Source organism: Coturnix japonica, chromosome 3 (assembly GCF_001577835.2).
Source record: "Coturnix japonica isolate 7356 chromosome 3, Coturnix japonica 2.1, whole genome shotgun sequence".
In the NCBI taxonomy this organism is placed as follows: Eukaryota; Metazoa; Chordata; class Aves; order Galliformes; family Phasianidae; genus Coturnix; species Coturnix japonica.
In genome coordinates, this window is record NC_029518.1 from 65,181,536 (window position 1) to 65,195,812 (window position 14,277).

At 41.5% G+C, this 14,277-nt stretch overlaps 1 protein-coding gene and 1 long non-coding RNA gene across 11 annotated transcripts in view; one reads left to right on the top strand and one right to left on the bottom strand.

Moving 5' to 3' along the window:
* Window positions 1–1,149: 1,149 nt before the first annotated feature.
* LOC107311940 lies at window positions 1,150–8,936 on the bottom strand. 4 transcript variants are annotated; one of them, XR_001554310.2, is made up of 5 exons: window positions 8,688–8,887; window positions 6,443–6,501; window positions 5,229–5,344; window positions 4,103–4,132; window positions 1,150–3,651 (listed from the first exon to the last, which is right to left on the bottom strand). It is a non-coding gene; the product is annotated as an uncharacterized LOC107311940 (long non-coding RNA). The 4 variants fall into 4 exon arrangements; XR_004306529.1 differs by having other exon boundaries at window positions 5,229–6,501; window positions 8,688–8,936; XR_004306530.1 differs by lacking the exon at window positions 8,688–8,887 and having other exon boundaries at window positions 6,317–6,595.
* A 9-nt stretch (window positions 8,937–8,945) lies between these two features.
* FBXL4 (F-box and leucine rich repeat protein 4) overlaps window positions 8,946–14,277 on the top strand; it is a 48,733-nt gene continuing 43,401 nt past the window's right edge. The window contains exons 1-2 of one of the 7 annotated variants that reach the window (XM_015858841.2): window positions 8,946–9,022; window positions 13,962–14,133. The gene's annotated coding sequence lies outside the window, so the exon portion shown is untranslated. The other 6 variants (XM_015858839.2, XM_015858842.2, XM_015858840.2 and 3 more) reach the window with 6 other exon arrangements.

The following is a 14,277-nucleotide window of genomic DNA, read 5'->3' on the forward strand; positions in this document are numbered from 1 at the left end:
TCCTTGCAGTTAAAAGCAGCATAAAATGTGCAATTGAATCCTGTTTGCTTGATATTAAGATAATAATTTCATGCGCTTGCCTATACAAATAACACTGCAGTGAAAACTGAATACATTCCTGCAGCCTAGGAGCACTCATAGTAAATAGCTCTGCTCTAAATTAAATAATAAAACTTTTCTAATTAGGCATGGTAGAAAGGCTAAAGAAGAGTGATGGCAGGAAATACCTTTTTCCTCATGCTATGGGGATGGAAATGCAGTGACATCATTCCTGTTGCCAAGCTCTAGAGGAGATTATAATAGGATATAATTGTTGCTTGCTCATTTGATTGAACTCCAAAACTATATCAAATAACACTTAATTATACACATGAATATCGTTACAGAAGAGAACTCAGGACTGAGAGCTCAGTGTAAGCAGAAGCATTTAATAATTATACAACTCCTGTAGATACAAATAGATAACTCACTGCTAATTAGCCTGGAGTTTTATGCTTGCAATATCGTAACTAAATTTGGTGAAAATTAGTCGGGAGCCTTAACATACAGTTTTACTATAGCTCCATCTGGTACGTGCCCTCCGATTACCCAGCACGTTGGCTAGCTGTTTGAGGGATGCATTTGATATCTGGCCAAGTTGAAAGGTCTACCGGAGGTAAAACAATGCCCACCCTTTTACAAGGGGATCATTGTTGCTTAACAATAAAGCTCTCTGGCTTATTTGAATGTCAACAATTCAGAAAAGTTGATGTTTGGAGCCATCAAATAAAATGTTTTTGTGAAACAGTTTATTATTTCAGTGGTAATTATTTGAATCATTCATGGTAAAGGATGTTTGCTAATGAGAGCTTGGCTGCTGTAAATTCCAGGGAGACTGAATGCTCTTTGTGCTGACAAAAAGGCCCAAATCACTGGAGAGAGACTGACTGGACAAATCATTCATCTATGCAAATGCCAGCTGAAATGGTCAGATGCATTTATTACCCTCCTCATTATAGTAAACAAGGCAGAAATCGTGACTGGCAGTTATCAACTTGCCCTGAAGTATGATTTGTTCTCCTACCACTATTTAAATGAGAGGAAGAAAGGCATGCCACCAGGGACTTTGTCGGTTTATAAAAGAGTAAATGTCACATAGCTCAGTGCTTAAAGACTTTTGATTGACAAATGTTTTATTTGACATATCAAACAATAATGGTTTTCATATCAAACAGTTCATATTTGTTAGCAGAAATTTAACCCTTGCAAGAGCGAGAACTGATTTTTCAGATTGCTCTGAATCCAGATGGAAAGATACAAGTAAAAAGAAACTCCAACTGGGTGGACTGGAAAGACTCACATAGTACCAAGAAAGATGTTTTTAAACAGAAGCTTCAAAAGAACTGTTGTCATAAGGAAGTGCTATGAAAATACAGTATCAGTTTGAAGAAGCACTAAACAGGATCTGTCTCATCCTCCAACCACATTCCCAGGACATCAATGGCTGAATCAGGACAGGCTGCATCCCAACTTGTCTGAGGGATGTATGATAAACAGAATTATTACCGAGGGAAAAAAAAGAAAAAAGTAAAAACAAAAAAGAAGCAAAGAAATATAAAAGTAGTTGTGGCTTATTTATTTATACTGTATGTTTATTGATACATTTCATTTTAACATGCATAGGTTTCTGTGTTGGTGATCTGTCATTACTGAATATGAACTTACTGTTATATAGATGGCTCTAAGACCCCATATAAAGGTTTACAAAATCATACATCCTCCAGTGAAATTATATGTCACTAAGTGATGGGAGAAAGAAAACCCACAAAACTTCCTACCTATCTATATCTTCTAACATATGCATACTGTTGAGATGACATTGTGCACTTCAAGTAGCCTTGCAGAGAAATAGTAAGTGGAAAAGAAGCAAGAGAAAACATACCAGAAAGGTGCTTTGTGTTATCACTGAAATATAATGTGATTTTAATAATAGTATCAAGATGAATAATACTGCCTATTAGCTAGCATGATAGAGCAACGAGTTAAAAGCAAACAGTGTCTATATAATGCTTTATGGCTCTTGTGAATCAAACATTAACTGATTCGTTTTCTCATTAGCTCTATGAAGTAGCACTATTAATCCTCCTTTGTGATGGGAGAACATCTGCATATGTAGATAGGTGATAGATATTTAAGGTCACTTAGCTAGCTGCAGCAGACCCAGGTGTTACTACTTAGAGCATCTGATTGCTGCTTGCATGCAGAGCTATTACCGTATGCCAGGACTATGTATGGAGACATTTCCTGCTGAAAATGGATTGCCACAGCACTTACTTGTACTGTACACCTCTGCTAAAAACATTTAAAGATCCCTCTTATTAATATCATTTTAAAAACACTTCTTGTCATCACAGCTGTTGCTACTGTCATTAGAAAGGCAGTATTTTTCATTGCAGCCTGAGTCACTGATTCCTAGTACCAGTATCCTACATGTGGAAGCAGGATGAGTTGGCACATCAAAGTAATAGCCTCCAACAGCTGGGCTGTGACACCAAGTATATGGCAGGAGAAGTTCTCCACAGACATGCTGGAACCACAGGGACATCTGACAAGAAACACATTACGACAGAGGACTACAAGGATGCTGGCTGATCATAAAATAATTCAACAATTGATAATACACAGAAGAAAACATCCCCACCCCCCTTTTTTTCTAACTTAGCTTCTATTGTTATATACAAGTTCCCCTTGCATTCTGTTCCTAATGCAGTCTGAATACACCTATAAAAGTCATTCGTTACAAGCATTTTATAGGCATTTTGAGATTACCTTTCTGTCTCAGGATACAGCCAGCTCTTATTTATGAGAGTTCCTGCTTCTCCTTCTTTCTACACCTCCATATTCCCCTTTTATCATCCTTCTGCTCCTAAATCCTTCCTCTGTCTCAGAATCCGGGGTGTTTAACTACTCCCATTGGCCCTGTGTTCTGGCTGTCATTAATCTCCTTCAGAACTGCCACATCATTCCAGAGCCTTCTGCAGGTGGTGAGGGTGCTGTCACCACGGTGCAAGAGGCAGACAAATGGTTAGCTGTGGAGACAGGACAAGCCACTGCAGCCTTGCAAAAGCTATAAATAGCACTCTTGGCTCCATGATTTTGCAACCCAAGAGGAAAAGCAAGGTGCTAATAAGGCAGGGTGGAGCTCTTGCTCTTTGATGACATTGCTGGTCTCCATTTTCTCCCCCAGAGAAAAAGATAAAGGTGTTGATTACTGTAGTTCCAGAATGTTTCAGGATTAACTTTCAGGAACGTGAAGTAAACAACATTTTCTCAAGCAGTCAGTATGTTGCATCTATAGCAATGCCACCTTCAGTATTTACAGTGTGCCCAGGAATAGTAATGGTCAGGGAACTAGGAACAGGACAACACTGGGTCCACAGGATTATAACACCAGGAGAGGGGGAAAATCTCACTAGCAATGCAGAATAACTTTCATTAGTGCATACTGGATGCTAACAGCAAGAAGGAAAAAGCTGTCTCATTTTGCCAGCTGCTCCAAGTGTCACTTAGAGGTGTTGCAGTTTTCTGTACATCCCAAGGCTCCTGAGCTTGAACAGGAACTGCAGATGTCACTGCAGCTTCAGGCTTGGACTGATGGTCCTTAAGCATGCCCTGCAAATAGCACGGAAAGCTTTTGGTACCAGCAAGTACAGAAACAAATAAGCAAAAACAAACAAAAAACAAACAGACCAAACTGAACCCCTCTCTTCTGATGAATCTGCTGTATTTAAAAGCTGAGGATGAAGTAGTTATCCCATGGAAAGACATTCCAGTGTTCTTAGCAACTCCATTTTGTTACCTCGTTTTTGGATGAACCAATTATTTGCAGTACCAGTAACTCACTGGTAAATCTCAGGCATGACATGTTGGAGGAAAGAGCTCCAGGAAGAACTGACCTACCTACGATCTTCCTTAAATGACTTTATAATGGGGTAATTCCAGACACTTCAAAGGACTTACCCTCAGTCAGAAGTGTATAAATCAGTATGGAAGTAGGCCAAATATTTATATATATTTGTAGTAAATATATATATATATATATATTTAACAGTATCATAATTACCTGAAATCATTGGCAGATGTGCTGAATAGCCTAGAACATAACAGAGAATGGAAGAAATAAAACAAACTGCAAAGACAGTTCTGCATTAAAAATTGGTTACTTACTCAGTCTTGTCTGTATCCCATACAAAGATATTAATACCAGTCTTTTCATTATTCAGAACTCTTTCAGTAACTGCATCCAAATTAGCATAACCATCCATTTCCATGTGAGCAGGAATTCATGCTAATTGTACATTAATTCTGAGGATGAGTAATTGAGGTATCAGATGCAACAGCTCAAAAACCTAAATCTTGTTTAGTGCTAACGTAACAAGTTCTAAGCCTTAAGTTAATCAAGAAAACTACACGTAGGTCTTCATTAATACATCAGGAATCAATCCCTGGCTGATAAAATCACAGACCATGCACGCTTAACTCTATCATACTTAAGTCATTCTGAACACATCTGCGTGTTTCAACTTTAACGGCACTGATAATGTTATAGCTTGGAATTGCAGGCACACATTGTGCTATGAGTCTTCTTTCCAAAGCAATAATGGAATGCATAGATCTGGAAAAGAATTATTTTTAAACAGTGTCTACTCTTGTTGGTTTGTTTTGTTTGTTTGGTATCAGCCAGCATTTACTTCTGCTTCTTTAAGTTTCTCTATAGCAATGCTGCACAAAGAGCCTATGTGTAAACGTCCTGCATTGTATGATTGCTCTACATACATCTGTACATATTACATTGCTCGATATTATTGCTTATTCATGCTCTCTCTATAAATATTATCTACATCACAAACCTTCCTCATCATCTATGGAAAGCAGACAAATTCCTGCAAGAAAATATGACGTTTTAAAAAGCTCTAATTATACAAAATAGAAAGGAGCTGACTAAATAAATGAAAATGCAAAAGCTGATGAACTACACATTGATGCACACATTATTCCTGAAAGAAAACTTCTACACATCTGATCCTCCATGTTGGAATATTAAGACGTTGGTTGCAAAGCACCAGCAACTCTGTGTTCATTGACAGTGATAACAGTGCTCCTATTGAACTGACTGGAACAGCAATAGGAAATTTGCAGTACTTTTCACACTTCTCTAGTTTTCTGACCCATGGGTGGAATCAACTTACTGTTTGTCTTCTGTAAGCATTCAGTTCTGCTGAGCTCTTCTCTGACTGATCTTGCCATTGTGAAACGTGACAGCATTTGGATGAGCCACAGACAGTTTTGCCACCACGAAAATCAACTGACATACAAAAATATATCTGGTCACACGAACATGTTATAAAGGATTGAAAATAGTTATGTGATGCTTGATGAGAGGCTAACAATGTGTTCTTGTGAAGGTATGACATAGCTCCATTGAAAAAAATGTTATATTGAAGTACTGCACTGCACCTGTATGTATTCTCTTGGCTTTTGTGCTAAAAAAATAAATAATAAAATGCATTGTGGCCTTTACACATAACTATTTCAGAACTACCAGTCATCTGCTCCTTGCTGCCAGTGAGGCTCATGCAACCATTATACAAGAGAATATGAAAAAGTACTGGAGTGATAAAAGAAACTTCAGCCGATTAAGAATTGCAGCCAATCAATACCATAAACTCAGTAAAACAGAGTCTTGCTAATTATTAGAACATTCCTTTCATCATGAAAAACAAGACCTTGCTCGAATGTACCTTGCAACCCTTTCTAGTTGTAATGTGAAGAGAGAATCAATTGTCCCTGTTCCTTGAGCACACATTCCTGTGATACTGTTCTGCACTCCTAGCAGCCTGCAAGGAAAGCCCAGAGACCAGAAGCAGCTGGCAGTGCAGCAGAAGCACTTAGCTTTAGAAATCTGACATTCAGAAGGTTAAAGCAATGGGTCCGGTGTGAAGAAAGTAGGTGTTCTGCCAGAATTGCCTCTGGGAAAGTTTTTACAACATAGACACCTACAGCATTTACTTGTCTGCTGGAGTAGAGAAGGGGTGGTAGCCCAAGGGCTAAGGGAATTTCTTACTTATTCTCTCAATTGTTATTCAGGCTTCAGTGTTACTGTATATCTTACTAACATGTTATACAAGCTTTACATTCCCACTCTTAAATTTCAATTGAGTACAGTAACAAGCTGTGCAGTGTCAACACAAAAGCTTAATAAGATCATATCTCTCTCTGTCTTTTTAGATCCCTATATGAAGACTATTGCTGGTTAAAATTAGCATATTATCCTTACTGGATCCTACTGCTGCTGACAAAGGATTCTGATTTAAAACTTGTCTGAAGATTCTTGCACAACAACCTCCTTGGATACAGCGCTTTATATCATCTCACATTCCCTAATCCTCATTAAAAACCTCACCAAGTCTTCAGTTAAGGCATCCTTTCCAGGCTTCAGGATTACTGCTCATAGGTCTATTTCTGCAGAAAGATAAAAAGGAATGATATTTTTAAACCACGATAAGACAGGTAATGCTGTATTAAGTTAAATCACTTTTTTTTTCTTCTGATTCTTTCTTAAATAATAATAATAATAATAATAACAACAATAATAATATTTATATTTATTTATAATATATTTATTATAATAATAATTAAAATATATTTATAATAATAATAATAATTATTATTATTATACCAGGCAGAGTGCTTCTGCATTAGCTGCAGTCTTTAGGTACTCAAATGCTGCAACACGTTTTGTTGTATAATTTGATCATACATATGAGGTGCTTTACAGAAGACAGAGCAAGATATTGCTCCTGCCCCAGTGACTGCAGAGTCTAAATTGTGTGTGATCTGCTGAGAACCAGTGCCAAGCAGCACAGAGACTGTTAGATAAAGTACTGCAGAGGTTTAACTGCATATAACGTTTAACCACGTACTTGTGCTGTGGTGTATCCTTCTCTTTATCTTTTAATAAAAACACAGGAGAAAAAAAAAAGAAGATAAAATGCAGCAAATGTGATTAACTACAAAATGTGGTGTTTTCATAGAGCGTAGCCGAGGACGCGATGCAAAACAGTGTGACATGGGAAAAGAACAAAACACAGGGAATAAAACATTTCCTCTGCAAAAACAGCCAGAGGAATAGAAGGGAATTCTTTTCTCACTTCATTCAAGCTGGCACAGAAAGCAAGGACTTGTTAGTCCTGGTTTATGAGAACATGTATGAACATTTAAATGTACTGAGTGAAGAGTCTCATTGACTTAGCACACTATCTCTTCCACTTCAAAGAATATATGTAATTTCATGTATCAAAAAGCAGGAATGCTGGCCCAAGAGGCAGCGAGCTGTTTCCTATGGTGGGTTAATATCCTGGGATGCGGAGGAAAACAGGGAGAACAACTCACTCCAATGGCAACAGTGCCCTGTGTACACAGTGCTGCTTCGCACTTTATACTTGGCTGAGTCTGTTGTATTAAAAACAATCCACTGATTAAAATGATTTCAGCTTTACTTCATTTTATTAACGTGCATGTATCTTAATGTAGTTCTGCTTAAGGACTGGGAGTAAGTTAAGCAGATGCACTCCTTGTGTTCTGCAGCTTTCCTTTAGCCGCTCTTTGGAAAAGATTAAATAACAGACCTCTATTGTGTTATGCCTCACACTGAAGCAAACATAACTTATTTCTAGTGCCCATGCTGCAGATTGCCTCATTAAACGATCATTGTGTTCCACTTGCTCTAATTGCCTGCACATGAAACTGTCGCACAGAAAAAAATCAGAAGGTATTGATGAGCTTGAGTGGGATTTCCTGCAAATGCTAAAGATGATTAAAGACGTCCTATGCTAAAAGCAAATGCCAGGCAGCGCAAGGACTGCCCGAGAGATTCCTAGTGGCACGGCATACCAGGATCACAGCCTGTCACATGCCTCTCACAGCACCATCTCCTGTGGAGCATCACTGGAGCCATCTCTGAGCACTGCAGGACCTGGAAACTGCGCTTCAAAAAGCACGAGTGCTTGGGCATGTGTATCAAATTAAGGAGTACGGAAGCAAAAGATGACACTTATTTTGCAACGTGCCAGATAGCGTCTCCAGAGGCACCACAATGCACTGGAGCAAGCACTCATTAGGCTCAGCTAACATCAGGGCTCCCAGCACCACGTTAAGAGTTTGGTCAGGCTGGGGTTACAAGCCGTGTATTCCCAAGTCTAGAGGAAGAAGTACAACGGACACAGGCCTGCCAATCACAGAATTATCAAGGTTGGAAAAGACCTAGAAGATCATCTAGTCCAACCATTACCAATACTTCCCAGCTAAATCATATGCCTCAGCACCACATTCAAGCATTTCTTGAACACTCCCATGGTCGGTGACTCCACCACCACCCTGGGCAGTGCATTCCAATGCCTGACTGCCCTTTCCTAGAAGTAACATTTCCTAATGTCCAGCCTGAATCTCCCCTGGTGCAGCTTAAAACCATTCCCTCTAGTTCTATCATCGATTACATGAGAGAAGAGGCCAACCCCCAGCTCACTACAACCCCCCTTCAGGAAGTTATAGAGAGCAATGAGGTCTCCCCTGAGCCTCCTTTTCTCCAGGCTGAACAATCCCAGCTCCCTCACCCTCTTTTCATAACGCCTGTGCTCCAGACCCCTCACCAGCTCTGTAGCCCTCCTCTGAACACGTTCCAGGGCCGCAATGTCTTTCTTAATGGCAGAGGGGCTTGCAGGCAAAGGGCAGAGAGAGACACAAGCAAGAAAGGCCTTAGCTCAAACACTTTCCACTACTTGTGGCAATTATAAACCACCGAAATCCAGGCGGGCCGGACCCATCCACCGCCCCGCCCGTCCCGGCCGTACCGCCCGCCCCCGCCGCACCGCGGGCAGGCGCAGCCGGCAGCCCCGCCCCGCGCGGTGCCGCCCCGCCCCGTCCCCTCTCCCCCGTGCGGGGCTTCCGGCGGCGTTTGGCGCGGTGGGCTCCGCCCTGCGAAGGGGTACGGCGGCGGCGGTTCCGCTCGGGGCGGCGGGGCGGAGCTGGGAGGCCCGTCTGGGCCCCTCCTCTCGGGGCAGAGCGGGGAGGGGGTGGCCGGCGGTGGGCCCGGCCTAGTGGCGGGGTGCGGGCGGGCGCAGGTGTGTGCGTGCCGGGCCTCACGGGTGGATGGGGTGCGGGCGAGTGGCAGCGGGGCTCGGGAGCTCGGCTGCGTACCACGTTCCGGAGGGCCGTCCTAGTACTAGGCCTCGGCCCGGTGCTGGGGAGAGCTGGGCGTTGGGCGGGCGGCTGGGGGAGCGCACGTGTGTGGGGAGATCGAAGGTGTGCGAGGGAAAGGGTGGCACCTCCGTCCTTGGAGGTGTTCAAGACCAGGTTGGACGGGGCCCTGGGCAACCTGATGTAGTAAATGTGTATGTTTGGTGGCCCTGCCAGGCAGGGGGGTTGGAACTACATGATCCTTGAGGTCCCTTCCAACCTGGGTCATTCTGTGATTCTGTGGTGGCTGCCGAGTGCGTGGTGGGACAGAGCCGGTGCTGTTAGAACGTGTTGCACTGCTCTGCTTGGAGGCAGTGGGCTGTTTGCGTGGTGGTGGGTAACTGTGTTGGTGGTGTTTCATGCCTTGTGAACTGTTTGTTTGCCATCTGTGCAGCCTGACGGATGGGCAGTCACAGAGTGGCCTGATGACCTGCAGGAAGGAGGCGTTTGGCCGGCCGGTCAGTGGTGAATATGAGTGTGAATATGTGGGATGGTTGCACAGCACTGTGAACTAACCACGGTGAGATGGTGGCCTTGGTCTGCTTATTGAGAGCAGTGCTGAGTGAGGTGGTGTACAAGTTTAGCACACTGTTTGTGCAGTGCTAAGACCTGGGCTTCCCAGAGCCTGAAGCTGCAAGGCCATGAGTGTTGGGCTTTTGCTCAGTCGCAAGAGAGGAAGGTCATAGAGCTGTTTAGAGTTACATGAGAATTATGGCTTTCCTTTTTCCTGAGAGAGGAGGATTCCAATGCAGGTAGTAGGCCAGATGTTCAGAATGAAGTCGTACAGTGCTGTTGGCTTTACGCTTTAAAAAGGTTTACCTGGTGATTTGCACATAGTGGGAGGTGGTTTCTGTGATGTCGAGACAAGCTCCAGCAGGCAGCGTGGTCACCTTGGCTACATAACAGATGCTCGAGTAACGTTGGTCCCAGCAGTACTTGTACGCTTAGTGAGATCTGGTCCTTACAGGGGGGAGGAGCAACTAGTGAAATAATTTGAGATGCTCAGATTGTGTTTTGTTGCTCATGACAACAACACAGTAAAGATTTTAAATGGACAGAATTGTCTTCACATTCTGTTGTTGTCGCAGGCTGTAGGTTTAGAAGTTTCACATATGTAAAATGACAAGAGTTTTTACTGCCAGAACACACTGCGTGAGGAAACAGAAGGTAGGGCCCGAGTATAAACTATGTTGTAAGAGCATATTAATTTCTAATTAATTTCAGCTCCAAATCTCAATAGTTTGAGTGCAGACACTGATATATCTTCATAATCATCAGTGAGAGATGCTCACTTATGGTAAAAATGCTCTATTTTAGCTTATAATGTAAAGCTCCAGTATTCCGTCTGTGCAATGATGTGTGAAGAGGTTTCTCACTGACCATCTTCTAGCTGATACACGTACACTAAATCACATTAATCTTTCTTCAGTTTGAATACAATGTATTGTTTCTGTCATTTATGTGTTCCATATAATTTGTCATTGTTGCCATTTCTTTTACATTCAAGTGAAAGAAAACTACACAGACACCCCAGTGTGAGATTAGCTGCTGTAAAGAGAAGTCACTGCATTTCCATCTTTTAAAAATCAAACTCAGTGTACCTGTGGCTCACATATACAACATTTACTTCTCTTGAAATAGCATGAACTCTGCTCTAACACCATGTATTGCTCAGGGATGAAATATTCTAGGTATAACATTTGCTTTTTACACATATCCTTTGCTTAGGTGCCCTCCTTTATTTTTGGTATATATTTCCCACAAATTTTTGTAGCTTTCTGGCTGGTAAATACCAACGTATTGTACACATACCCTGCTTCGGCACTTATGGGAGAAGATTGAATACTAGCAAGTTGAGTTTACAGAAAACCCCAAATGAATAATAATCATTAACAGGATGGATTAGCTGAAAGCTGGAAAACAACTTTGTGTACCTATATGCCCTGTGAGAAGGGATGAAGTGTCATAGTATTATAGAATCAACAGGGTCAGAAAAGACCTCCAAGATGATCCACCACCAATATTTCTCCACTAAACCATGTCCCTTGGTACAACATCTAAACGTTTTTTGAACACCTCTGGGGATGGTGGCTCAGTCACCTCCCTGGGCAGCCAGCTCGTTCCAGTTCCTGACCAAAAAGTAGCCCAAAGAAATCTAGCACTCCTGAATGCTTTTGTTTAGTGTCTGTTCCAATGAAATAGGTAGAGAAACAACATTTTTCTTCAGCTAGATGTATTGAAAGAAGAAAGAGGTCAATTAGTCTCAGAAGGCTTTTCATGTGTATAGTGTTAATTATATAGAAGGGAATTTCCTCACGTGATTTAAACAGCTCTCAATTAAGCAGTGAATACATTTTGAAAGAAAGTAGCGTTTCTTTCCAAAGGAAGTTTTATTCTAGATCTGGCGTAATTTGATTCTCTGAGTCCCATCTCTTGTGTAAAATTGAAGGCACCCCTTCCATGGTGCTTTGAGCTCGGTGACACCCAGCTCTTATATTCTTCACTAGCTTATTATCCCTCAACTTCTTCAACACTTTCTCACTGGTCTTTTAACTCCACATAATTGTTAATGCTTTTAAAACGTCAAAAGGAGCGTTTATGTTTTTACAGTAGTCCTAGTCCTTATTTATCCTTTTGTGATATTTTTTCTCTAACCTTATGTAAGCTGCTATATCCTGTATTACTTTTTTCTCTTTTAAAGTAATTTCCCTTCACTTGCTTCGCTCAGACTAGAGTGTTTATATGAAATCTGTGTGCTGTGATCTTTTTCTTTCTACCTCCCAACTTGAGCCTGTTGGACCGTGTCAGCCAAAATAGAAGGAACAGTGTCAATCTCAAGGCTGTCAGATTCTTATTGATTTTATGAAAATCATTGAAGTTGATCGGGGGAATGGCCCTCAGCCAGCTGGTTACCCTCCTCTTTGTGAGCGACTATCATGAGCAGGTTGGTAGTGTGCCGGGCTGTGACTGGAGGAACCTCAGAGTTCACACTGTGGATGTGAAGTCATGTACGGTGCCTGTGTGAGATCAATTATTCGCAACTGCTCTTGACGTACCCCAACTGGTTGACTCTGAATTGAGCTCTGTAAAGTCCTAAGATATGTGGAGCAGGCTTCAATCTGTGCTCATCAGTGAAACTTTGTTAGAAGCTCGTGTCTGTGCTGATTGACACACGATGCCAGGGCTTGGCAGCAGTGAGTTTGTTGACGTTTAATGTCTGTTGGCATAACTGTACAGAGACTTTATTTAAGGGGGGGTAAACTGCAGAAGAGGGATGTATTTTTAAACTTGTGTCTTATAGCGGCCCTGTGCTGAAATTATAACTTTATTATTAATTTATTCTATTTTGTTTTTTAATTTTAGAGGAGATCGGGAGGATTAGCACTTTTTATTCTCCAATGTCTTTTCTAAAAGATGGTTCAACAGGATGTTTGGGGAAAATGTGACATTATTTGGCTTTGGCATTCCAGCAGAGCTTAAAGTGGTTCCAGAATGCCATCTTATGCGTTTCCTTCTGCTCTGAATGTCAGGAGCAATTCATGTTGTTGACAGCTATGTCAACATGTGAAGCTGAATGAAGGATAGGAACTAAACAACAAGCTAATAATAGAGGAGGCAAGGAAGTGAGAACTGAACACTTCGTTAGTAAACTTTCTCACTGTCATGAGTAAGAGGGCCAAACAGCTCGAGCAGCCTTATCTGTTCCTGCATGCGCCTTGTTGACAGTGTTCTAACGGAAGAGAGCTGTTCATATGTGCATTTTGTGACTATGAGAAGTTACCCAAGTCATATGCATGCTGAACTGCATACAAAAGCTACTCTGTTTCATATCTGTTTTGCTTATTCATGTGCTGCAGGTTAAACTTTTGCTTTAAAAAGAACTCTCAAGAATGGCCCCATATCTACCCATTCCGTATGGCAAAATATGGCCCCACATGTACCCATTCCAAATGGTAAAAGTGCTTTTTGTCTCCCAGTCAATGAAGAGGCATCATATTAATTACTGTTTGTTGCATCGTTGTTGGTTCAGTGGTTACGACATACCCTGAGATACGCTAACTGGCAACCCCAGCACAGGCTGTTGAAGGCATTTATTTTGAGATATGCTTAGTCATCTCTCTGCCAGCCCCCAGCAGGTTGTGGGCACTGCTCCTTGTTTTTCATAGTAAAACAGACAAATAAGCTTATCTGGAAGCCAGCAGAAAAACAGTCTGTGGTAGTGAGGGGTGTGACGATGCAGTGCTGTATTATTGCCCTAGTGTATTACGTACCACTAGCAGAAATCAGAGAATACAGTCCAAGTCCTGTTATGCGGTGGTAAATCTAACAGTTTACATCACACAGGTATGGAGTGACTGCTAAATATGGGAGAAGCATGTGTAAGAGGATCTTTATTAGAAGGGAGTACGATAGAGCTCTTCTGTGACCTGAAAAAGAACGTTCAGCTTTGAATCATTCTTCACTGTTGTAAAGCTTTAATACAGAGGCTCTTCTTTATTTTGTCTTTTTCTGGTAGTTAAACTCGCTTGTTTGTTTTACTTGTGGTTCAGTTTAGACTGTGTAAAACAGACTGGTATCCTTAATTGTGCTTATTTTTTTTCTTTTCAGGATGGCTATCTGTGCAAATATACTGCATTGTTACATAAATTATTGAATTGTTACATAAATCAAAATATTTCCCTTACCAGAACTGAAATGCTTTTAATGGGGACTTCTGCTTCTGATGCCTTGACTCTTCTGAAGACTTACTTTGTTGCGTGGCTTAAAAGAAGATGATACTATTAATGAATTGTGAACATCCTTCAGGAGGCTGGCAGCCCTTCAGTGCTTGGTTAATGCTGTCATGGACAAGTTCAAAGGGTAATGGCAGCATTTTTGTGAAACTGTTCAGTCTAGTTCTCTGATCTGGGAAGGACTGGATTAAGTTTTTTAGTTTAGATTAAGCAATTTTGTTTTACTCTGAATAAAAATCCCGAATTAGAGTAATAGGTTTGCTGGGGTAGC